Below are 26,720 nucleotides of genomic sequence, written 5' to 3' on the forward strand. Positions count from 1 at the left end.
CTGACATGGCAGCGGCAGAGCCATTAAGAATGCACAGCTGTATTGTAAACACGCCAGAGGGCCATTTACCATCCGCGGAATCTGTACAAGTCAGGCTCTACCCCTTCCTCATCTCCTACTGAGTGCTGACACTCGATCCAGCATGTTAAAAATAGGTACATTCTTGAGACATCCAGGGTTGCTGTGGTGCCCTTCATACTCACTTCATATTCTGGGAGTGGGGCTTTAAAACACACACACACACACACACACACACGCTCCTGAAGTTTGCCTCTGCATTCAATCTGCCTGACGTCAGTCTCACACAGGATGACACACCACCACTGCAAATAACCAACTTAACTACAGGTTTCTATTCTTTTTTCTGCCCTAAGGATTTGATCCCAAGTGTGTATTTTTCTGAGTTTTTTTTTCCCCCGAAACAGTCCACACTGAAAGAGATGACACTTTAGAAGAATAAGAACATGCAGCCATGTGTAACAAATTGACAACCTGCAAAACTTATGCTTATTTACATCTGTACTTTTTAATAGTACACAGCAATGAAATGGAACCTGGTATCAGAATTTATAGAATTTTTTCACAATGTTTTCAAAGTATTTACCCCAGAGTTTCTCCTCTACAGCATTTAAGGTACTTTATAACTCTATACATTTTTAAATGTATGAAGGAAGATGTATTTGATATATGGAAATTAGGTCATTTTTCTTCCTGTCCCCCTCAGAATAAGGTCTGCATTATCAGCCCATTTTACTGAATTAGGAAATTAAAGTTAATTATTTCCCATACACTGAAAAAATAAGGGCTGGTTTCTAACATACCAAGAACAAAAGAAAGAATATCATTAAGAAGTGATTAACCAGAATGTCAGATTTTATCAATGTGGCAGAGCTACAGAGGATTTGTCAGGGGAGGACTGTTTATTCAGGCTAACAAGGGTGCCAGGAAGGCCACTACCTGTGTAAACTTCTTAAACCCACTGCCCTTGTCAGTCCTCATTTCCATGATCTGAAATAGGTGTTGTGTTAGCTATTTCTATCAATAAGGGACATCAAAATTCTGCTGCATGTAGATTTTTAGAGTGACAGAAAAGGGAATTTTTAATTTCAGAAGCCTTAGGAAAATTGTTCACAGACGATGGCATCTATTAAATGCTGTTTGAGGTCTCAAAACCATAATACAAACTTTAAAGTGCATTAGCTTTACTCCCAGAAAAACAATGACAATATAGTTAATAAAAAGAAAGAAAAATTAGCAATTTAAAACTTCAGTATTTTCATAGTTAACTACCTGGTTTTCTAAGCACTGCAGAATCATTTTATTACAGATATTTGTGCTTTTCATAAACACTGGTGCCTGGGCCCTTTTCCTCCAGCTCAATTATACAAGGATCTCTGAGTGGGGAGGCCTGGACATCAGTATTTTTGAAAAGTTTTCCAATTTTGTGCAACTAAAGTTGAGAAGTCTTGCCTTACGTGAACTAACATGACAGTAGAAACCATCTCATCAAAACCAAAATGAAACCCTTGGTATAGAAATGTAAATGAAATTTAGGAATAGAACAGTGGCTTTCCAAACTTGTTTTGAAGTGAAATCTTCAAACAAAATCTTATATGAAATCCCTATAAGCGAGATAGGTAAAAAGCAGTAATTTATACTGCCCTTTTATCCTTTTAGTCTGTACAATATTCATGGATTTTGTAAGTTCAAAGTTATAATTTTTAAATCATAACCCAGCCAGTAAGAAAAATAAAGCCATTTTATTGTAACACAAAACCTGAAATTGAGGTTAAGGCTGAAAGGTCCAGTTCTATACACCTCAGCATCTAATTTTTTCCATGGCCAATGGTTAAGATGATCAAGGTCTGATGTATATAAAAATAGCAGTGTGTGTAGCAGGATGAAAATTAGTTCATAAGTTAATGTAATAAACATCCATTAAGGGCTTACTATACACAAGGTACTGCCCTGCGGTCATCAGAGAAATAAGTTGCAGCCTCTCCCTTGAGGAGTCTACTTAAGAAGACACCTAATGGCAGAACAGCAAGACAAGCGCAATAATGGAGGTGCTGAGAGACACTACATGGGAGGGAGTGGCTAATTCTGCTTGAGGAAATAGGGCATAATGTCACCAGCAAGGGACAATTAAGTCAGGTCCTAAAAGTGTGAGCAGGATTTCTGACACCTAAAAAAGGAGGGACACTTCAGAAAGAAGAAACTGAGTGTGAAAAAAATTAAAACCCGGAAGTATAAACAGGGTTGGTGAGTCTGGGGGTTATGAGAAATTCTGCAAGGGACAGGAAGGTCTGGGAGATAAGGCCAAAGAGGTAACTGAGTCCAGGTTATAAGAAACTCTAAATGTCATGATATAGCTTAGACCAGTGCTGGCCAACAAAAACACAAGGTGAACTAAACCTGTAATTTAAAACTTTTTAAATAACCACATTAAACAAGTAAAAAGAAAAAGGAGAAATTTACTTAATATTATTGGAAAAAGTATTATTTTAACATGTTATCAATATAAAAAGAATTAATGAGCTATTTTACATTTTGTTCATACTAAGTCTTTGAAACAGGGTGTGGATTTTACACTTAACGGCACATCTCAATTTGGACAAGTCACATTTTAAGAGCTCAATAGCCACCTGTGGCTAGTGACTATTACACTGGAAAGCACAGGTTTAGCCCTTATTCTGCAGGCAGTGCAGACCGAAGGATATGCTTGGCTTTATTTCATGAGAAAATGGCAACAATGTGGAGAAGCAGAAACATTGGGTCTGAGAGAGGGCTTCTGAGGTGCCTTCCACAGTCCATGCAAGGGACACAGAGAACAAGGCTCAGACAAGGGCAGTGGCAAGTAGGATGGCATGGAAGAGTCAGAGTCAGAAAATACTTGTAAAAGGAATTCAGAAAACTTTAGAAGACTGTATGTGAGGGATCAAGTGAAGGACTCACAGAACCGTTAAATTTTTTTTCATGCTGAAATTTGTGCTTAGAATGAAAGATCACTGATTGTGTATTTAATAAGAAGTTTCATTGTTCCTTTCAAGCTTGCTTCCTTCTGTAGTAGAATGCAATGTCACTTATGTAGGATATAGTAAATTCCTCTTCAAAGAACCAATATGTCAGTATGTTCAGCTCCTCTGTTCTTTGTTCTCCATTTTAAAGTTTAAAACTTCCTCATTCTTTATGTCTCCTTGCCCCTAGTTTCAGTAAACAACCCCCTCCTGGCCTCCATCATCTGCTCTGTCCTTAGTCATCCTTAGTCACCTGCTCTGTCCTTAGTCACCTGCACTGTCCTTAGTCATCCTTTGTCACCTGCTCTGTAACAGTCCTTCCTGCCGAAACTATTCAACCTGCCACTCCAGCACGCACCCCTGATCTCTTTAAAATAGCCAACCAGAATTAGCTTAGACTGTGCTGTCCAACTCTAGCCAATAGGAGAAAGACAGAGCAGTAGGGACTAGCTGCGTTAAGGATAAGACCCCCTTCCCCTTCCTTGTCCGGTGTCCTCTCTCCATTGCTCCATCCATGAGAAGCACCCTTCTATAGAAGTAAATCGCCTTGCTGAGAAAACTTTTGCCTGGGTGCTAATTTTCACTTGGTGGCACCGAGCATTTACTACCAACACTTAATAAACATGTGCTGAGTACCCACCACATGTTAGGCAATGCTGGGCACTGGGGAAGCAAAGCCACAACGCAATTCTTACTTTCAAAGAGCTCAAATATAGTGTAGGAGACAAAACAAATTACCACAGAGCATTAAGTACATTAATAAACAGATATGCAAAGAGGCCTACAAAATGTTCCATAAAGTATAACTTAGAATTGTTTCATATAATGTATTCAATGGCACTTGTGAGATGGAGTGGGGTTTTCAGATAGTAAGGCCTGTATCAGCTGACTTTTTTGAGAGAGGGTCTCACTGCAGTAGCCCAGGCTAGAGTGCAGTGGTGTGATCTTAGCTCACTGCAGCCTTGACCTCCTGGGCTCAGGTGATTATCTCACCTCAGCCTCCCAAGTAGCTGGGACTACAGGTGCACACCACCACACCCAGCTAATTTTTTGTATTTTTTTTTTTTAGTAGAGATGGGGTTTTGTCATGTTGCCCAGGATGGTCTTGAACACCTGGACTCAAGCAATGCACTTGCCTCAGGCTCCCAAAATGCTGGGATTATAGGTATGAGCCACCAGGCTCAGCCTCAATTGATTTTTAAAAGTGATCCAGAATATGATTTACTTCTGTGTATTTAGTTGTACTGTATTAAGAAAATTCTGATACTAGATAATACAGATAACACTATCTGAATCTCTGCTCTCAAAACTCAAATTTTCAGACAAATCTCTTGCTATTTGCTACTCTTACTACTTAATATCTGAAACTCAGAAACAAAACTGACATGACTATAAGAAGCTCAAATTCCTATGCACTGGAAATCACAATGGGAAATTTCAGCATCTCAGTTCTGGAAATGAGCAGTTTTGAATTGTAAGGCATAGTTGTATTGGAAATTATAACAGTTCTTTAGCTTTTCATTTGATAATCTAATAATATGCCTCAACCTAATCTAAAAGCTTGGAGAAAATGCAGTAGTCAAGATTTTTTTATTTCAAATTTTAATCACTAATGATAATCTGACAACTATTTAAGGTAAAAGTCAGAGTATCCAAAATGTAGAGTGGGTAGACATGACAATCTAACAGAATATCCGTCACTAAGTGTTGTGTGTGGTGTTCACTTATTGTACAACTAGCCATTAATCTACACAGAAGCCTACATCCCACAGAGGCTCTGAACAGCTGCCTGGCATGTCATCAAGTGTGCTGAATATGTGTGACAAGAGGAATTTGCCTGTTCAATTTATGATCAGGCTGGAATATGAAAAATACTGGGATGGAACTTCCTAATCAATGATTCATTTATTTATAAGAAGTTCAAATATGTAAGCCAAAATAGTGGAAAACATTATTTCAAGGTTAACGTGGCAGTCCAATTCAATGTGCTGGTGGCCCTAATGTGTTAAAATTTGGTAACACATTTGTGTGCATTTTCTTTTATCATAGTTATAAAACATAGTTTAAAATATATTAAAATGAAATGCAAATTAAATGTTTGCAGAGCCTCTGAAGTATCTCCGGGGAACTTCTGCAGACCAGAGTTTGAAGATCACTGGCTTAGGGACTTTGAGGTTAAAATGTAAATGGAAGAACAACAATTTGGTGCACCTGCTATTTTAAGGATCATCAAGTTCATTCCCAAACTTCAGCCTAGGGCAGAAACCATTCCTCATTATCCTAAGAGCAGTGAAGCTGAGAAACACAACTGCAGAAAGTGTTTTAAGATTCTCTGGTGAGTTAGAATTTAAAAGGCTGGGACCAAAATTTGAAATAGAGCATTCACTTCTCAATGTTGTTCATCCATTAATTCATTCAATAATTTATTGAGCACCTGCCACTAGGCACTGTTCTAGAGGCTTGAAATACATCATGAAAACAAACAAGCAAGCAAACAAAAAAAAAAAAAAAGAAAAAAAAAAGAAAAAAAACCAAGGTTGGGCATGCTGGCTCACACCTGTAATCCCAGCATTTTTGGAGGCCAAGGCAGGTGGGTCACTTGAGACCAGGAGTTCAAGACCAGCTTGGGCAACATGGCAAAACCCAATCTCTACTAAAAATACAAAACATTAGCTGGGCATGGGGGTGCACACCTGTAGTCCCAGCTACTGGGGAGGCTGATGGGGGAGAATCACCCAAGCCCAGCCTCAGGAGTTCGAGGCTGCAGTGAGCTGTGATCATGCCACTGCACTCCAGCCTGGGCAATGGGAGTGATACCCTGTTTTTTTCTTTAAAAAAAAAAAAAAAACAGACAAAATTCCCTATCTTTGTGAATTTAGAGTTTAGTGGGGAGAGACAGACAATAATCACAAATAAGAAACTTGCTGTAAGGTAATAGGTGAAAGGTGCAATGAAAAAAAATTGTGAGGCAAACACCACATGTTCCCACTTATAAGTGGGAGCTGAACATTGAGAACACAGGGACACAAGGAAGGGGAACAACACACACTGGGGCCTGTCAGAGGGGGTTGGGGAGGGAGAGCATCAGGATAAATAGCTAATGCATGTGGGGCTTAATACCTAGGTGATAGACTGATAGGTGCAGCAAATCACCATGCCACACATTTACCTATGTAACAAACCTGCACATCCTGCACATGTATCCCGGAACTTAAAATAAATAAATAAAAATTGGAGTCAGGAATTGTAACTGTGGTGGAGGAGGAAGGCTGCAATTTTACACAGGAGAGTCAGGGTGGGCCTTATTGAGAGAAAGTAAAAGTGGATCAGAGAGCTGAAGGAGGGGAGAGGTAAACCAAGAGGCCATCAGTTCAAGCAGTGGTTCTCCAAGTAGGGTCCTAAGGCCACCAGCATTACCCTGAAACTTGTCACTAGCTCAGAAATGCCAGAGTGGCACCCAGCAGTCTGTTTTTCAAACTCTCCAGGTGATTCTGATGTGCCCTAAAGTTTGAGAACCACTGCCCTAGAGAAAAGGCCCTAAAATAGGAGTGGGTCTAGGACGTTCTACAGAAACGGGTGAAACCAGGCATCTGGAGGTGACAATCAGGAGGACGGTGGTGGCCACAGCGTGAATAGCTTTATGATCACAGTAAGGCTTTGGCTCCAAGAGAAAAATGGGGAGCTACTTTTCTTCAGGAGCCACACAGCCTACATTTCAAAACATTCATGTCGGCTGTTTGGTTGAGTGGAAGCACTATATGACTTGCCTCAAAAGGAGACTCCCTGACTGTTCAACTCCATTTTGGGCAGTGGTATGCTGCTAAATGTTTAAAAACAGCTTCTGAGGGTGAGGAGCACCAATTTGTAGTGTCTGTTGATTTCCATGGTGTAAACTCTCCCACTATGGCTGATTTCAAGCCGCCAGCATGACTCACTGAACATGGAGTTGTGAAGAGATGTGCATAAACGACTCACAATACTGACTCTAGTCCCAGCGTCACTGCTACCACTGAGAACATTTAAAAATAAGGGAGAATTTTGTGAATCTGATTGGAAATGTGAATGCTATTTTATAAGTCTATATAAATGCAATGACTTCTATTGCTCTATTACTGTTACTCAAATACAGAGCCCAAGTCCTTAGAATTTCTTTTTTTTTTTAAGAGACAGGGTCTCACTCTGTCATCCAGGCTGGAGGACAATGGTGCGATCACAGCTCATTGCAGCCTCAAACTCCTGAAAAGTTAATACAACAATAATATATTAACTTCATTTAGAGAAAACCCCATTAATATTAAACTTCAGCTTCCTTTATTCAAAAACATGTATTTAACTTTAGTTGGGATTCCTCTGTTACTGAATTTCCCTTCTCTTACTATAATTAACATCTTGCACTCTGAAAAAGTATGCATTGACTAGGATTTGCCATGCATCGTATGTGAGGTTGCTGCTCCAAAGGCTCGCATAAATCCAAGACAGGCCATCAAAGAATGTGCGTGAATTGCAAGAACAAAAGTGAATCTATCTGAAGATGAAGTGAAGTTTGAATAAGCCCTTCATCCATTTGATTTGCCATTAAGAAACTTTTCTTAGCCTAATGGAATGTCCCTATTTCTGTCAATGAGATTTCAGTTTGTGAACGTTTTTAAAATGCAGCATCTTCTGTCTGCAAAAAGACATGCTATGAACTCCTAACATACAGAAAGTGTTTAAACTACCAGGAGTCTGCTCCACGCATTCTCCCATCTGCACGATCCCTCGGCAGTGTACCACCCACACTCAGACCCCGGGCAGCCAGATCAGCAAATGTGCACAAGCCTGCACTCCTGTCAAACAATGGGGTCTTTCAGGCCTTACAATCTTGTGAAGAAACAGGCTGAAACGTCATGGGAAAAATTAGGAAATATCAGAGGAAAACAGCTCACAAAATGAGGGGTGGAACCACTTGCTCACATGTTCTAATTCCTGAACAAAGAGAAACAACAGTGACTGCCCCCTGCCTACTCTGACCCCTCCATTTCAAAAGAGAGGCGTCCTAACCCCTTTTTCTTTTCTTGGGGATTACAGCAGCAAGATGTAGACAAGACAGAATTAGAAATTTTTAAACCTAAAGAAGCAGAGTTAATTTCAAAAGCTTTACCCTCAAGAGAAGCATAACCAACCCATCTAACCAGCCTTGTTTGGTGATCTGAAATACCAACAAAATTACAGACTAGAAATCAACTAGACTCAACAACCACACAAAGGAAAACAGAAACTCCTGATAATATCTTTTTCTCTTTAAAAAAACAAAAAACAAAAAACAAAAAAAACTCTTCCAAAGTATTCTTGCCAGCAAATCTCACGCAATAGCTAGCTCTATCCACCTCAGCAATCCTTCCTCATTATCTGCTATGCCCAGTTTTGTACTTTTCATACCAGCCTAGCTAGCTGGCCTAGTGGCCTGCAATACTCCATTTGCCATTCCCAGCCTTTATCAAGAATTGTTCCACTTGTAAATTACCTGTCTCTTTTTATCCACAAAATAACATCTCTCTCCATTTAAAAATCTATTTAAGACTTACTGCAAAAATGATTTCTAGATTAATCCAGTACATTTGCAAACTTGCCAACAAATTTACACTTCTGCTTTAATATACTTTTATAATACATCTATATTTTCCAGTTGATTATGTTAATCTGACTTTACTAAAATCTCTGAGGATAAAGTCTGAGTCAATTCTTCTTTACATAATCTCCAACTTTCCACCATATCACTATCTATCTGTGGGACGTTATCAGCTGTTAAACACTACAGACATGTCAGCTGCTGTCTCCCAACAGTGAGTCTGATGGTCAGCCATTTTGGGAAAAGAACCATAGGTGGGTTATTATTATAAGGCATTACATGGAAGAGGTGTTTACTTTGCTCTTGGAAGAAAAAAAGCAACATGTATTAAAATCATAAAAACATTTTTAGGCAGGGTGTGGTGGCTCACGCCTGTAATCCCAGCACTTTTTGGGAGGTCAATGCAGGCGATTGCTTGAGACCAGGAGTTCGAGACCAACCTGGGCAACACAGTGAAAAGAAACTTTGTCTCTACTAAAATTACAAAAATTAGCTGGGCTTGGTGGCACACACCTGTAACCCCAGCTATTCTGGAGGCTGAGGTGGAGAACTGCTTGAACCCAGGAGGTGGTGGGGGCAGTGAGCCGAGACAGCACCACTGCACTCCAGCCTGGGTGGCAGCAAGACCCTGTCTCAAAAAAAAAAAAGTTTTGAAAGGTAAAATAACACAAAAAATATGCTATAGTGGAAATAAGAGAGTCAAATGAGACCGAGAACTTTACAAAGGGATCTTACAGACATGTTGCCAATATCACTGCATGAGCCTAAGCATAAGAACAACCTCTGGGGAGAAACCATCATTTGACAGTAAGGTACAATTCCAAGTCAGGTAGTGAAATGGGTGGAATTAAACGCAAATTATTCCTGCCAGCTGAAATGCAAGGACACTGTCAGAGAGTTAAAAAGTGAGTTCTATCCATGAGGTGATTCCACAGTCTTCTCAAGTCAACACATCTGTGAACTCACAGACCAAGTTCTTAAACCACTGTTCAAACTGTGAAGCACATCAGAATCACCTGGAGAGCTTTATAAACTCCCATAGTCGAGGTCATATCCCACACTAATAAAATCAGAGACCGGGCAGTGGCTCACGCCTGTAATCCCAGCACTTTGGGAGGTCAAGGTGGGCGGATTACCTGAGGTCAGGAGTACAAGACCAGCCTGGCCAACATGGTGAAACCCCGTCTTTACTAAAATTACGAAAAATTAGCCAGGTGCAGTGGTGCACGCCTGTAATCCTAGCTACTCTGGAGGCTGAGGCCAGAGAATTGCTTGAACTTGGGAGGCGGAGGTTGCGGTGAGCAGAGATCATGCCACTGCACTCCAGCCTGGGCTACAAAGAGAGACTTCGTCTCAAATAAAAAAAGAAAAAAAAAATGTCTGGAGTGGAAGCCAGGCATCTGTAGCTCTTAAAGATCCCCAGGAGATTCTAATGTGCATCAAAGTTTTAGAACCACTGTCCTAGACTCTGTCAGTACAAGATTTTGCTCAATGAGGAAAGAGCACAATAACTTACATTTAAGTTGGTGACAGGTAAAAGCAAAGGTTACCTCTGAAACTTTTAAGTAGGAAATCACTAGTTTGGCTGCAACAAGAAGTTTGTGCTCTGATTCTCATAATTGGTGTAGCCTACAGTCTTTAAATGGCCCTAAATTAACTTGTGGCTTTGGGATGTAGACTAGGAGAGAGAAAGTAGGCATGGTGGTAAATATGAGCCCAGATAACAACAACTGAATTGTTGCCCATTGTGCCATCAAGATATTCAACTTGAGAGCCTACAGCCTGGATGCAAGTCCTAGGTCAGTCATCTGCTGGCTGTAGGGCTACAAGCAACTCTCCAACAACATAACCCTGGTATTCCATCTGAGGCAGTGGTTCCCAGCCCTGGCTGCATATTAGCAAACCTGGGTCTGGGACACAATCGCCGAGATTCTGACGGATCCAGAATGGGGCCCCAAGATTCTTGTATTTCTAAAGTTCCCCATGTGTGGTTATGTTATATGAGTGAGGAGAACCACAGGCAGAGAGAGTGCTGAGGCCATACTATGTGGGTTCAAATCCCTGCTCCACTAGTTAGCTATGGCTCAGTTTCCTTATTTGTAAAAACGGAGATAACTGACAACACCTCCTTTGTTGTGAGGCTTCACTGGCTGATCCATTTATTGACCTCAGCGGATTATTGTACGGATTTGGCATAACACCTGGTACACAGCAAATGCTCAATTTTAATCACATGCATCATACCTATACATGTGTACATGTGACTATGTCCTAAGGATTAAACAGTTTGATGTATATAAAGGGCTTAGCACTGTCTCCATATAGAAAATACTCAATAAATATAAGCTGAGCTGATGCTGACAGTACTGGTAGTACGACAACTTACTGCAACTGACTGTCTTCTGTCTGGAATTTCATCCTTTCCTCACTGCATGGCAGCCTTTGCTTCAGAAAACCACAACTTTAAAAGGTACGGGGATAGGAAGAAATCCTTTTTCTCTTTCTTTTAATTATTAAGAGGTCCCACTAACCATGAACGGTACTTCTACTGCAAAGTTATGATGGGAATGTGGGCTTAATGGCAAAGAAAAGCTATGTGGAGACCAGGCTCTGCCCCCACATGATGATAAATAGCAGAACTTGACAGCCAGAGGAAACTCAGCCCCCTCATTTCCTAGGGGAACCCAGAGTTGAAATGTGTTTTGCTCAAGATCACAGTGTGAGTGGCAGAACTGGGATCAGACTTAGGAACAGAGCTCTTTAGTTTCCAGGTTGCTTCCATTGATCATCCCTGGTGAGAAGCATGCCTGAGAGGTGCATTATCATGTGGAAGATGCTGTCCTTGTGGTCAAGGCCAATGTGGGGGATGAGGAATGTGGTACCCTGTTTCCCAATTGCCTCCTTCCTCTCTCTGCCGAATTCCCTTCCCTGGTCCAAATTCCACACCCTGCAGGCCATTTCCAACTGAAAGGGAGGACACAGAGCACTAGAAAGCAGCTGTGGTTTGTTTGTAGCCAAACTGTTTTCTTAGGGATGTTCAGTTCCAATTTTATAACAGAAGACAATTATAAAAAGGGTTTAATTTCCCAAATTTTCATTACATATAACTGTTCAGGGATAGGCATATATAAATGGATATGTGCATACTTTTAATCTATCTACCAAGGACAGGAAATCCTGTCTTTCAGTTGCTAAGTCTCAGACTATTCCATCTGAGTATTTTTGCTGACAAATGTGACCTTGCCTAGGTTCTGCAGGAATTTAAATATTCCCTCAATGTCATTTCTATTTGACCTTAGCAACATGACCAAACTGCAAATTCAAATGCCACTGAGTAAAGGTACAACATTCACATTCTGTTACCAAACCATTCTCCAATTCCAACCCAGTGACCCTGGGCCAGAGCCTAATCCAAAAGATCACAAAGCAACATCCTGATGAGTTGTCATGGCAACCCCTAGATGTTAGATATTTCATGTCATCCCTGGGCTGCAAATTCTCATTTTTAGTCTACTCATATCCTACTATTTCATGTATAACAACCCACCAAAATGCAATTTGAAATGTCAGCTGCCAAACATAATAAGAGATGCCACTTGCTATTACAGCCAATAATAAAAGATTTCCAGTTGTTTGTTTCAGAGACACAGCAAATCACTGGGTATTCTAAGTCCACTGGGCTGATCCTCAAAGTGAGGCTATTTAGCCAGACTTCCTTCTTTTTTATTTAATTAGTCAATATTTAAGAGAGCCTTGGAGATAAAAAGAATTCTAATGAAACCTAGGCATTATTATTTTCCAAACAGGAGGAAACGTACTGATCTTCAAACTTTCAATAGACACAATATATTGGGTCCAGAGAGACAGAGAGAGAAAGCCCAGTTATCTAAACCTTTTAAGGACACAATTATACAAGAGTGCCTTGCAAGGTTTTCAACTCTTTATAACTGGAAAAGAGGAAAATACTTATTACTGAAAACCAGATAATCAAAACACCTTGTTTTAATCAGCAGTTTCTACCCTTTTCACATTCTGTATCAATTCACAAGAACTGACCTTTGTCTTAGGTATAATGGGGTCAAAACCTACCACCTCTGCAGGTGTTTCTCCCTTACCTGCCTTAATCTGTGGCCCAGGTCGAGCACACATGTGGGCAGGCTCAACCCAAGATAGCCAGGAGGTCTATTATGAGTAGACTGATGTAGAAAGATCTCTCTTGAAATTCCCTTTAGCTGACAAAGCATTAAAATCACCTCTGCAAATAGCTGGAATTGTGTATTTATTTTTATTTTCCCTGTTTAAAATTTAGCAGAAATGATAATAAGAAATGTCCAGTAGATGAACAACAGGCCCAGAAGGAAAGAGAAATGAAGACCGAGATAATACACAAACCAGATTATCAATCTTGAAATAATCCAGAAGTACACATATGATAGATCTACTCTGTGAGTTTTTCTAATCCTAAACACAAATGGAATATAAAGAGGTGTACAGTAGGGCTGCATGTCAACCACTTTAAACTAACGCTAGCCAATACCTGTGGAGAGCTGCAAACTATTTTTCTGCTAGAATTTTAAGAGAACTTTTAAGTTTTGAAAACTGATTCCCATGACACTTCTCTTTCCATCTTCGTAATAGCTGCCAAAAAGTTCAAAACCACATTTATGGCCTGTCTCTAGCAAGTCCTTAAATGGTCTTCTTGACATCTTTTATTAATTCCTAGCCTCATTTTCTCACTTTTTTGTTGTCTGCTTTACTGGGGAGTATCTCTGGAGCCAAATTAAAATTTTTTACAATAATGCGGGGGTATTATTCAATAGATAGCCTTCATTAAGCCTCAAATATTTATGGGGGCTTCTCTTCCAGACCATCTCTCTTTGATTCACGACGCAGGAGATTTCATGCTTCAACAAGAATTTGTTTCAGTTCACAGAGAAGCTGAAACAACATCAATTTCTCATACTTGTTTTAATCACATTTTGGATTGATAAGCTAAAATAGAGAAGAGTGCTATGCTAGGAAGCTGGGATCATGATGAGGTGAGAAGCCACCTTTTTTTTATTTGGGAGCTTGCACTCATGACTTTGGCCAGGCCCCAGAAGACACATAAGCTCCCTGTGATATTTATTGGACTATCACCCAATCCTTTCTTCTACGTGAGAATATCACTTTGGCAGATCTACACCAAAGCCTTCTCTGGGTATAAGTCTTCAGCCTGCCTTGGATGGATCTTGTCTGCTTCCGTCTGCCTGTGCACACAGGCTGCCAGCCCCACTCCACCCTGCAGTAAAACCTACTTGACTATGTATAGTGCTGGCTTGGAATGACATAGATTTAGGTTCAAGTTTTACGTCCTTTAATGGCTATATGACCCTGGACAAGGTATTAAACTCTATGAGTCTCAGGTACCTCGCCTGACAACTGGGAATAGCAAAGAGTCCCTTTTGGGGTTTATGTGAGGGTTACATTAATGCTCATAGGGTCCTTAACAAAATGCCTGGCACACCAATGTCAATGCTCAATAAATATCAGTGATTGGTATTACAATTATGTTATTATAATTCTTTAAAGAACTACTGGTGGCCAGTGTAAAACCTATGGTTTTTATCTCTCCTGACCCCATCCACAGGCAGGCTCATGTGACAATTTTCCCAGGATCATTTCAATTTTCTGTGATCAGAGAGAATGCCAGCCACAGCCCTATGGACCAGGGACAAGACAGCACACCTGGGCAGAAAGAAAGAAGACCACCAGCCTTGGGACAGAATTATCCCTCACTTCACCCACACTGTCTGCATGTTCAGAGACTGAGTGCTTATAGAACCAGACTCAGGGTCTTCCTGTTAGTCTGAAGAGCCCTTCGTCTCTTCTGGGCTTTCACTGGCAGAGGAACAGGATGAGAACACTCCCAGCCCCTTATCACCACCCGCATCAGCAACCCTGAAGCCAGCACTGGGGTCTTCGGGGTTGTGCGGATTGGGGAGCCGATGATGTAGTTAAGTTTCCTGGAAATACAGGCAGCAATTTCCTGTGGCTTCCTCTGTTTTTGATGTAGAGATGAGCACAGGTAAAAACTAAACACATCAAGGATCAGCGCTTCAGTCAGTGGTGCAAGTGCGGAAAAATACTGTCACTTCCTCACAAACAGATTCAGAAGCGCAAAGTATAAGCCACCTTCCAGAGAGCATGCTCCCCAGCAAGGACCTGTACAGTAGGGCTGTGAGGTGACAGTGAATAGATGGGCATTTCCATGAACTTACTTGCTTACCCAAGTGATCAAGAATCAAAATTTCCACGAAGGTCAATGTTTTGCATAAACCTTAACCTGAAAAAGCTCTGGTCTGCTCACAGAGCTTCAGTCAAGACTTCTCCAGAATTTGCGGCCAGGTCAGAAAAAAAGGTCACTTTCAGAAGTGGAAAGCACTACAAATTTTAGTTAAAATTTTAGATGAACTAAACTGTTTATGTAACTATCCTAAAAGATAGTTTAGAATTAAGTAAAACAATGTGCACTACATTTGGGAAACAGCCAGGTTCACGGAAGGTGGTCACAGTGTATCCTTAGAACCAGAATGGAATAAAGTAAATGATACATGTTATGGTTATGATAGCATAACCTGCTGACGAAAGAACAGCAGCAGCAGGATGTACAGTTTGCAAAGGGTCCATTCAAATCAGAGTGAACCCAGATGGTGCTGGAGGCAGCCTAGGGCCAAATCCCACCTTTGGCACTCACTAGCTGGGTGACCTTGGGCAAGTCATTTAAACTTCCACCTCTTCATGTGATTTTGTTTCTCCATCATTGGCTCCTCTTCCTTTGTGAAAAGTTGTCCCTCCCCACACCAACTGGGGCACCCATCATCATAGTCAGCAACCTGACCCAAAGATAGCTCAGGTATAGGACATGGTAAAATCTTTTTCGCTTTAGTCTGTTGCTTGCAACCAAAAAACCAAGACTTTTTTTTTTTGGTTGCAAGCAAAAGAGATTTCACACCTAATTTGCAGAAGTTGCTAGGAGAATTAAACGAATTCACACAAAGCAAACCCAAGAAATGCTGGTTGCATTCATAGAAAGGAAGATCAGTGTGTGGTTAAAAGCAAAGGTATTGAGTAGAGCTGCATAGGTTCAAATTCCAGCACCCCTTAGAACAGAGATAAATCACTTAACATCTTTGCTCTCGGTTTCCCAGTCTATAAAAACAGAGCTAATAATAGTAATTACATCATAGGGTTGTGAAGATTAAGTCAAAGCAGACAAAGCATTTAGAACAGTGCCCAACACAGTAAACATTCAAGAATTAGCCAATGGGTGCTGACGAGTTGATGGGTGCAGCACAGCAACATGGCACAAGTATACATATGTAACAAACGTTATGCACATGTACCCTAGAACTTAAAGTATAATAATAAGAAAAAAAAATAAAAAAAGAATTAGCCATTATTATTAAAAAGGTAGAACTGTTTTGATGGCTGTTAAGGACTGTGTAGAAGTCAGTGTTCTATAGAGAAATGCCCTTCAACTAAAAAAGTCAGGGACTGTGGCACAAGCCTGTAGTCCCAGCTACCCGGGAGGTGGAGGCAAAGAGGATCCTTTGAGCCAAGGAGTTTGAGCCTGGGCAACACAGTGAGACCCTGTCTCCAAAAAACTTTTATTTATTTAAGAACATTTTTAAACAGGAAAAGAAAACAATCATTCTTCTGGGTAATCCAGCTTGATGGACAATCCCTTGGAGACAATTAGAAAGGATGCATTTACTCATATTAGAATTTAGTAAGCTCTAATATTGGGCCTCCTGAATGAACTTACTTACCAGCAGGATGTGGCCTGAGCAAATGACCCATGTCAGTTGTGCTGCCTGGCCTTCCTCTTTTCATTGTCAAGGAATACATGAGCATATCAATTATGAATTAATCTCCCATAAATGTAACTATAAGTCAATTCTTGCAAGTCACATCTCTCTAAAAGAACTAATAAAACTGATTTTGGTCCTGTGGCTATTCACCAGGGCTATGTCCTTATGGGGACCACCCAGCAACCAACCAGCCTCACTCTTGTTGAAATCTGTTAATTGCAGCTCAAGTCTGTTTTACTAACTAAATGCAGTGTCTCCTTCATCTCTGCTTCCTGTGTGATATAAACACTAACTCATTCCTTCATTCATTTATTCACTCCTATAACCAACATTTATTGAGCACCACCTAGGTGCCATGTGCTGGGCTCGGTATTTGTTAAGCAAAAACAAGCAAGAAACAGTGCTCAAAATGCTTTTAAGAGTTTAGTCAGGAAGGTACGTCAATGAACGATTAGAAATGGTATGCCAGGCCACAGACATACCTGAGCCAAGAGGGAGCTCAGGCCTGCAGGGTGGGACCCAGAAAGAGTTCACGCAATTAGCACAAAGCACTTGGGAAGCCAACAGCTTACACAGGGCACAGAAAGAGTAGACTGGAAAGATACATAGGTCTGAGACACTCTGGGATTTAGACGCCTTGCAAAGGAAGAGAAGTGTTCAGAAGATTTTAAGCAAAGTCATGCCATGATGTTTAGTTTTGCCTTTAGAAAGAACATTTGGTTGGCAGTATGGAAGGTGAACCAAGGGGCTGGCCATATGTGCAAAGCAGGAGGCAGGTAAAGAGTTTGCTGTGTTTGTCCAGAATAGAAATGGTAAAGCCTGAACACAGAGCAATAGAGGAGGAAGCAAACAAGAGAGTCTGTGGGATTCCAGGAAATGAAACCACTGATTGCATGAAGCTACCCTACTTTAGCTCACTGTTCAGAAAACTGTGCCTCTCACTGTTCAGCTACTTCTCGAAAGAATTGAGACTACAAATTAAAATGGAAAACTACACACACTTATACTATGTCCATGATTCCACTGTGAAATTGTGCAAACCCATTCTCCAGGACTCAGGAGGGTCAGTGCTTTTATTTATTTATTTTTCTTGAGGCAGAGTCTCTGTCTGTCACCCAGGCTGGAGTGCAGTGGTGCGATCTCGGCTCACTGCACTCAAGTGAGATCTGTGAGAACACTGGGTTCAAGTGACTCTCCTGCCTCAGCCTCCCGAGTAGCTGGGAATACAAGAGCCTGCCACCACACCCGGCTAATTTTTTGTATTTTTAGTAAAGATGGGGTTTCACCATGTTAGCCAGGATGGTCTCGATCTCCTCAACTCATGATCTGCCCGCCTCGGCCTCCCAAAATGCTGGGATTACAGGTGTGAACCACTGCGCCCGACTCAGTGCTCTTATTTGGGAAGTCTGAGAGAGCTTGAAAGTACAGAGGAAGGGCCCTTAAGTTAAATAGTTTTCCCTCCTCAACGAACAATTAAATGTTATTATGACCAACCATATCTAACAGGTTCAGAGACATCCTAGTCTGTCAACTTCGTAGACTAAATGAAAGTCCCAGGTTGTCAGACCCAGTGTAGTTTTATTTCCTCAGTATCTATTTCCTGCCACTTTACTTTACAAAATGTTTTCCCTTTGAATGTAACCAGAAAAATTCCATGAACCCTGCCATAATGTTAATACTCACGGCGAGAGCACACTTATATCACTAGAATATCTGACCACATCTGTTTGTTTTGTGACATGACAGGCCTTGAGATTGGTGAAAAATTTACCAAAACAAACCAATAATTTACTTTCTCTTAAATGTAAAATGCAATGGAATCTCTTCTGTATTTCTGGAAACATTGTAGTCAGCTTTTCCGAATGAACCTGCTGGGAAACGTCAAGATCTCTGAATAAATAAATTGTGACTTTCATTGTATTTGTAGCACACAACCTCTGACAAGGAAGAAAGGTCACAAAGGGGTGTTGATCAAATCCAGGTCAGAACTCCATCAAGGTGGACGGACACTCAAGGTCCTGGTGGATAACAAAGACAATGGTGGACGAGCAATAAAGAAATCGAACAAGGTCTCAAAGGAACAGCAAATGAATTTCAATTTTAAAAGGACATTGGTCATCCTAGAAATCAATGTGTGTGCAATCCAACAGTTCCATATATAAATACCAGAAAACATTTATGAAGCAAGATTAATCTCTTGTTTTAGAAATTATTACTAACCTGGCTTTATTACTGGTTTAAACTAAATTTATAAAACAATAGGCTTGTCCCTGAGCCAAATATATTCATGTCTAAGAATGAAGTCATACTCTATATGAAGCTAAAGAGAATTTTGTAATAGTCTCATATCTCCATTAGGGGGAAAAATGTATCTGTTATCTCTATCGATTGATCGATCATCTATCTATGTTGGGAAAGCAAATTTAATGAACTCCCTGAAACTCTCAGAGAAAAATTATGGGAAGACACACACTGGCTAGACATATTTCAATAGTGGTTACCATAGAAACAAGTCATTAGATTTCATTTTTGGAATTGTGCCTTTTGATAAAATATTAAATTTCTTAGAGTATTTGCATATACAGATAGCACAACTGCTGATGTCCAATTGAATTATCTGCTGTAAGAATTATTTACACTACTTCTACTTTTAGATTACTATTATCTATAAAGAAAAAATCTCACTCCTAGTAAGAATGAATTTATAAACTCTTCCTCTACCTTGCCATTGTTTCATACCGGGAAAAAGCTAAAGTGAGGGTAGTAAAGGCATAAAACAGGCTGGGGCACAAGACAGGAATCGAAGGAAACCAGCTTGGTCTTGCTTGAGAGAAACTCCTGATGGCTTTCCAACCACAGCTGCTAATGTTCTGCAGGCCAGCTAACTGAACAGCAACTCTGGTAATTTGTTTTTAATCAGACTAATTCTTCAATCTCATTTTCCTGTGACAGGATGGCTCTTTCTCACGGCGTAAGAAATGATGACGTGCTTCCTTCTTGGGGGAGTGAGCCGTGATACTGCCTTGTGTGGCGCTCATCCAGTGTCTCCTTGCATTTATATTTCATAACCTCCCTGCTGGGAGCCCGAGAACCTGAAGAGCACACCTCACTTCCTATTTTGAAAATTAAGAAAAAGTATACATTTTAACACAGAGTCAAAATTGCAGTTAAACAACCATTAATTCAAATACTGACTTTAAGTCAGAAGCAGCAGCAGGTTAGTTGCTGCACCAAATTTTTCTGACTGAAAGCCACTAGGGTGTTTGCCAATCAATGCTAAAATGATACTTGAATTAAAATCAATACACAACCCCATATGTACGTGGTGTTCCAGGAACAGCCTAAGAGTTGCTCGACCTAGGATCTAAGATGTCCATGAGCCACAAATCTGGTAATCTTTGAAATTAGGGTTGGCGGATTTAGTTTTCTGTCAGCTGGGAACGTCCTGGCATTAAACCAAGGACTTCAATCCCCTTAAAACAATGAATTCAGCAACAGTCTTGACTTCCCAGACATAAGAAGTAAATCACATTACCAGCTGAGAAGAGGCTATGAACTTTCTGTTTGAAGGTCAACTAGAAAACACGCGAAAGATCAGCTGAAAATGTCATGGGTGAACCCGAGCCAGGTGCTGGCTCTAGAATTACAGTGAGGTCCCCACGAAACCTTAAAAGAACATAGCCACCCTGTAAGGTGTTATAGGGTTCTCTTTAATTTTAAAAATTATTTACATATGCATGTACATGCTTTAATAATCTCTGGCAATATGCACATATTTATGTATATAGCCATATATGACTAAGATATAAATCTTGTCTATATGACTAAGAGATGGACCTTATCTTTATATGACTAAGAGATTATGTTATCTCTGGAGGGATCAAAGGTCATGTTTTTCTGTTTTCCCCAAGCTCCGCACTGATATGCACAATCTCCATAGTAAGGAGGGGGGGAACACACACACACACACACACACACACGCTGACTATTTACATAGAAAATATATATTTGCTATTAAAAAATTAAAACCACATATGAGAATTAGTCAGACAGTGGGAAAAACGAATACATGAATCAACCCCAGAACCACCACTATTTCAGACTTGCCAAGTAAAGATACAAAAATTCATCTTATAGAAAAAGAAATCTGAGAACTACTTTTATATTGTTACAGAAAATACAAAAATAGATGTATTTTATTATTTGAATTGAACATTTAAAAAATTCACCTTACAAGTAGCAGGTATATCCTAATCTTTAAAAGTTCTATTTGTACTAGTCATCTACTAGGTCAAAAAAAGTTTAATACAAGACATTTGGAAGTAAATGAAAAAATACTGCATTTTTCCAACACTATCTTTTTATGAAATATTAAAAAGTTTAACACATGTTAATCCTTCTGAAAACTTATTTTGCCTCCTAAGAAATGCAAAATAGCTTACAAAGTAATTCTAACATCAGTGAAGAATGTTTTATGTTTCAAGTAAACTGTCTAAAAAATTTTAACTTAAATGATATGAATTTTAATATAATCTATGTGAAAATAAATTTTTTAAATACCTTGAAAATACTTTGCTTTGGTCTAGGATTAAATTCATGACGTATTTCATTAAATATCCTGCTATTGTCTGCTTTATATTAAGAAAACAATGGTAAGGAAAAATAATAGTTATCTCCCCAGCCCCACTATAATGGGAATTCTTCCTTACAAGAACTACAAAGCAAATAAAAGGAGATGTACTTCAAAATCTTAAATATTCATCACAAAATAAGGTGAATGGACTTTAAAAAATGATGACCCACGTAAAATCAACATTTAATCCTCAACATGTAGACTGTCTGCTTTGTGGCTTTCTTAGAGTGAACCTTAGCTTTACTCTCCTAGGGATCAAGTTCCTATCTCTTGCATTACAAACATCTGCAGGCCACAAGACAGCAACCAAAGGTTAATACTGCCTCCAGCCAAAATGGCCTCCAGCCATTATTAAGCAGCTAAATCTGCTAATGTCCATTAAATATGATACTAAATATAATATTATTTCCAAAGCCAATAGATATTACTTTTGAACCCTATCACTTTTCAATATGAGGCTAGAAATTAAGAGTTGACTTTTTAAAAGTATAGAAAAAATTAGCCGGGCGTGCTGGCACACACCTGTAGTCCCCAGCTACTCGGGAGGCTGCAGCAGGAGAATCGCTTGAACTCAGAAGGCAGAGGTTGCAGCGAGCCGAGACCACACCACTGCACTCCAGCCTGGGCGACAGAGCAAGACTCTTTGTCTCAAAAAAAAAAAAAAAGTTGACTAAAATTATAGTTATATGGTTTCCAGATAATATATAGTATAATATATATGTATAATAATAATGTGATAATGTATCACTTAATGGATTGAAAATGACAAGATGATACTTCTCAATGGCAGACACTAGCCTGTGGGGTGGTGGTATTCACCACAGCTAAAATCAACCGCTCACTTAAATAGCACCTAGACTGGGACCAAGTCCTCCAAATGGCTCCCCTTCCCACCTACTCAACAGGGGGCAGGCTGGGACAGAGAGTCATGTGTGTTCACATTAGCCTAACAGTCAGAGGATCAGACTGCATGGGTAGGAATTTCCTCTCTTCCAGTGCTCTCATTTCCTCATCTACAAAATGAGAATTGCTGTAAGGATTAAAAAATACATAGAAATGAAACATTTAGCACAATGGCCACAAGCCCACATTTTTACCCTGTCTGTTGTCAAAAGCAAGGTAGGAGACAACTAAAGCTAGGGTACGTAGAAAAGAGGGACAGGGTGTGGCCAGGGAGAGGGACACCTGCCAGTCACGTGGTGGGCATCTCCGCTCACAACTTGAAATGTATGCCACAGGAAGTTGCCAACCTGCTTTTTTAACTGCCTGTTACTAAAGGTTGATGAGATAAAACATAAATGAAAAAAAATTAAAAAACAACTAGAGAAATAAGGTGGGAGATATTATATAAAAGACATTATATGAGGGTTTTTGTTTGTTTTGTCTTGGAGTACTGTTTTTTTTCTAAGCTACGATCTATCCTGTTTTTATTTTTTTTTTAAATTAGTAGACTCTATTTTTAGAGCAGTTTTAGGTTTACAGAAAAACTAAGCAGAAAGTTCCCTCTTCCCCAAGTTTCCCCTATTATTAACCACCTTGCACAAGTATGGTACATCTGTTATAATTAATGAGCCAATGATATATGATTAACCAGTCATAATAGTCAATATAGTTTACGTAACAGTTCACTGTTACACAGTTGTATGGATTTTGACACACCTATCTATCCACCATTACAATATCATACAGAATAGTGTCACAGCCCTTAAAATCCACTGTGCTCCACCTATTCATCCTGTCCTTCTTCCCTGCGCTCCTAGCAACTACCGATCTTTTTACTGTCTCTATGGTTTTGACTTCTGCCTTTTCCATAGTTTAAATCGTACAGTATGTAGCCTTTCCAGACTGGCTTCTTTCACTTAGCAATATGCATTTAAGGTTTCTTTGTGTCTTTCTGTGGCTTCATTGCTCATTTCTTTTTAGTGCTGAATAATACTCCATTATCTGGATGTACCACAGTTTATCAATTCATCTAATGAAGGACCCCTTAGTTGCTTCCAGTTTTTGACAATTATAAATAAAGCTGCTATCAACATTCGCATGCAGGTTCTTCTGTGGACATAAATTTTCAACTCGTTTGGGTAAACATCTAGATGCATAGTTGCTGAACTGTATGTTAAGCCTATCTTGAGCTTTATAAGAAGCTGCCAAACTTTCAAAGTAGTTGTACCAATCTATCATTTTTAATATTTAAAAATCCATCTACTAAAGTGTAACTTATTAATATCTATACAATGTGACCAGTGCATTATTTATGCTAAGTGAAGGACACTTAACTTTCAGGTTCTAACTAAATTTGTAAGATAATATGATTAAAACATTCAGGAGTCCTGGCTGTTGACTTTGGGCAAATTATCTGATGTCTATTTTTTTGTTGTTGTTTTTTGTTTTTTGAGGTGGAGTTTAGCTCTTGTTGCCCAGGCTGGAGTGCAATGGCGTGATCTTGGCTCACTGCAACCTCCGCCTCCCAGGTTCAAGTGATTCTCCTGTTTCAGCCTCCTGAGTCGCTGGGATTACAGGCATGTGCCACCATGCCTGGCTATTTATTTATTTATTTATTTATTTATTTTTAGTAGAGACAGGGTTTCTCCATGTTGGTCAGGCTGGCCTTGAACTCCCAACCTCAGGTGATCCACCCGCCTCAGCCTCCCAAAGTGCAGGGATTACAGGCGTGAACCACTGTGCCTGGCCCAAATTATCTGATTTCTACAGCCTCAAGAAAATGTATTAATAACTAGTCGCAAGGATCGTCTTTAAAATCCTTTATAGTCATTAAAGATTATGCAGTACTTAAGAAGGTGACTATGATCTTTGTGATGCCAATAACTCCATTTTACTTTTAAACAAATTTGTTTTAGTATAATTTTCAATGAAACCTCAACAAACTGTAGTTGAGACTTTGGAGAAAATGTTTAATGATCATGACAATGAAAACCACTTGGTATTGTTAGGCTGGTTTTTGTTGCTGTTGTTTTTGTTATTGTTTTGCCTTTAGATCATAAAAGTTTTGTCCTGGAGGCAGAAAGAAACATTATTTTCCATTGGGAACATTTTTTGACTAGCATTATGGTCTTTACATAATGTTCATTCCTTATTTCTACACCCTCCCTAATATTACAGAGTAATTACGGAATCTCTTTTTCCTATGAATTTTAAAGTTTGACACCATTGGCCAAAAATTCTATGAATTTGGCAAAAATGATGATGGATCCAAAAAAGCTAGCATCCTTTTCTCAGCATTTAAACAGCTTTTTTTCCTCATGAACAGGTCTACTACCTGAACAGTTCCCCACCTCGCCCCCACATCCCTGTGGGAAGAAAACCACTAGAAGGCATCTACCTAAAAATGCAGTAAAATTTCATTGACTGGAATAGCTCAATTGAGGAGAAATAAACTTCAGTTATAGGACATTCATTTTTTATTTTTGGGAGACAGAGTCTTGCTCTGTTGCCCAGGCTGGAGTGCAGTGGCATGATCTCAGCTTACTGCAACCTCCATCTCCTGGGTTCAAATGATTCTCATGCCTCAGCCTCCTGAGTAGCTGGGATTACAGGCATTTGCCACCACACCCAGCTAATTTTTGCAATTTTAGTAGGGATGGGGTTTCACCATGTTGGCCAGGCTGATCTTGAACTCCTGACCTCAAGCAATCCGCCTGCCTCAGCCTCCCAAAGTGCTGGGATTACAGGCATGAGCCACTGCACCCAGCTATTTATAGGACATTTAAAAAGAAATACTGTCTTCCCAATTTCATGTAATACAGTAATAGCTAACATTTACTAAATACTTACTATGTACCAGATGCTATTCAAGAGTTTCACATACATGTTTTCAATTAGCCATCAAAATAACCCCTTGAGGTAATTACTATTACTGCTTCCATTTTACAGATTCAAACACTGAAGCTCAGTGAAGTCAAGCAGAAACTCTGCTGTGATCTCTCCAGAATCTGGTCTAGAATCCTTGGATAATGGCTGGGCCCAACATTCTCATGGATAGACACTGCTGCCTACTTGGATAGACTAGTATCAGTTGCTTCTGGGGTCTCCATTTGGGTATATTGCTCACCTGACAGCAACTACCCCCTTTCCAGCCTCCCCCAGCACACACACAGACACACAAATACTCATGTACATGTGCTCTGGGCTGTGCCTCACACTTGCTGCCTGTGCTATGGGGACCACTGTCTGGTATCATATCTGGCACATCCCATGTTTACCTACTGCACTTGACTCCTCCCTAAAAGCTGCTTCTATCGCCCCTCTCTGAGCCATCAATCACCCTCATGGGCCTTTCTAACTCCAACCATCTTCCTTAATAAGCTGCTGAAATTAACCACACAAGAACCATGAAGGATTAACAATACCTAATATAAATTATGCTTTAAAAATAGGTTTTAGCCAGGTGTGGTGGCTCACGCCTGTAATCCCAGCACTTTGGGAGGCCGAGGTGGGCAGATCACCTGAGGTCAGGAGTTCGAGACCAGTCTGGCCAACATGGTGAAACCCTGTCTCTACTAAAAACACACACAAAAATTAGCTGGGTGTGGTGGCAGGCGCCTGTAATCCCAGCTACTCAGGAGGCTGAGGTGGGAGAGTATCGCTTGAACTCGGGAGGCAGAGGTTACGGTGAGCTGAGATCACGCCACTGCACTCCAGCCTGGGCGACAGAGTGAGATTCTGTCTCGAAAAAAAAAAAGGCTTTAGTAGTTTTTAAGTAAACTGATGAAAATTATTTAAGCATTGCAAACTCTTCCTTAAAATACAATTCGTTTTTAAAAGTAAGTGGACACTTCAGCCAGGCTCAGTGGCTCACACCTGTAATCTCAGTACTTTTGGAGGCCAAGGCAGGAGGATCACTTGAGGTCAGGAGTTCAAGACCAGTCGGGGCAACATAGAGAGACTCTGTTTCTAACAAGAAAATTTAAAACAATTATCCGGGTGTTGTGGCACACACCTGTAGTCCCAACTACCCCAGAGGCTGAGGTAGCCAGTGAACTGTGATGGTGGCACTGCACTCCAACCTGGTTGACAGAGCGAGATCCCATCTCTGAAGAATTTTTTAAATTTAAAAACAAAAAAGGAAGCAGACATTTCTAAACTGGCTAAAGGCAATTTCTTAAGTAGGTAAATATAGCTTTTACATGTTCATTTACATCATTCAGTAGTTCAGTTAGCTCTGTTTGTGCAAAGATGAACTTCAAGAACTAGCTGTGAGGTGATCAGAAATAATCTGAATTTGAAACGAGAAGTCTGAATTTAAAAATTTTTCCTATTTGGATTAAAATATTTTCAACAGGGTGGAAACAGAAAAAAGTTGGACAAAAAATCTATGAAAACTTGCTCTCCAGGAATTTTCTCCAGAGGTCTCAGGCCCAGACTCTCCTTCCATGACAGGAGGCTGGCAGTGCCAGAGGAATGCAGCACAAAGGGCTGGAAAGGGTGTCAGCTAGAGAAGCTATCAAGGGAGGAGGAGTGGGATGTGGCAGAAGTTAAGTTGGACTGATAACGTGGCAAGCTGGGTCTGAGTGACTATTGCTGGAACACAATGAACTCAACCCAGAATGGTGAGAGCCAGAAGCCATTAAGTCAAAATTAACCTAAATGCA

At 40.1% G+C, this 26,720-nt stretch overlaps 1 protein-coding gene across 7 annotated transcripts in view; it reads right to left on the reverse strand.

Moving 5' to 3' along the window:
• BACH2 (BTB domain and CNC homolog 2) overlaps positions 1 to 26,720 on the reverse strand; it is a 643,272-nt gene that overhangs the window by 287,760 nt on the left and 328,792 nt on the right. Inside the window, exon 1 of one of the 7 annotated variants that reach the window (XM_050788078.1) lies at positions 1 to 26,720. This exon is cut by the window's right edge and continues 4,968 nt beyond it. The exons of the other annotated variants lie outside the window; for them this stretch is intronic. The gene's annotated coding sequence lies outside the window, so the exon portion shown is untranslated. 7 annotated transcript variants of the gene reach the window in all.

This window comes from Macaca thibetana, chromosome 4 (genome assembly GCF_024542745.1).
Source record: "Macaca thibetana thibetana isolate TM-01 chromosome 4, ASM2454274v1, whole genome shotgun sequence".
NCBI classification, from domain to species: domain Eukaryota; kingdom Metazoa; phylum Chordata; class Mammalia; order Primates; family Cercopithecidae; genus Macaca; species Macaca thibetana.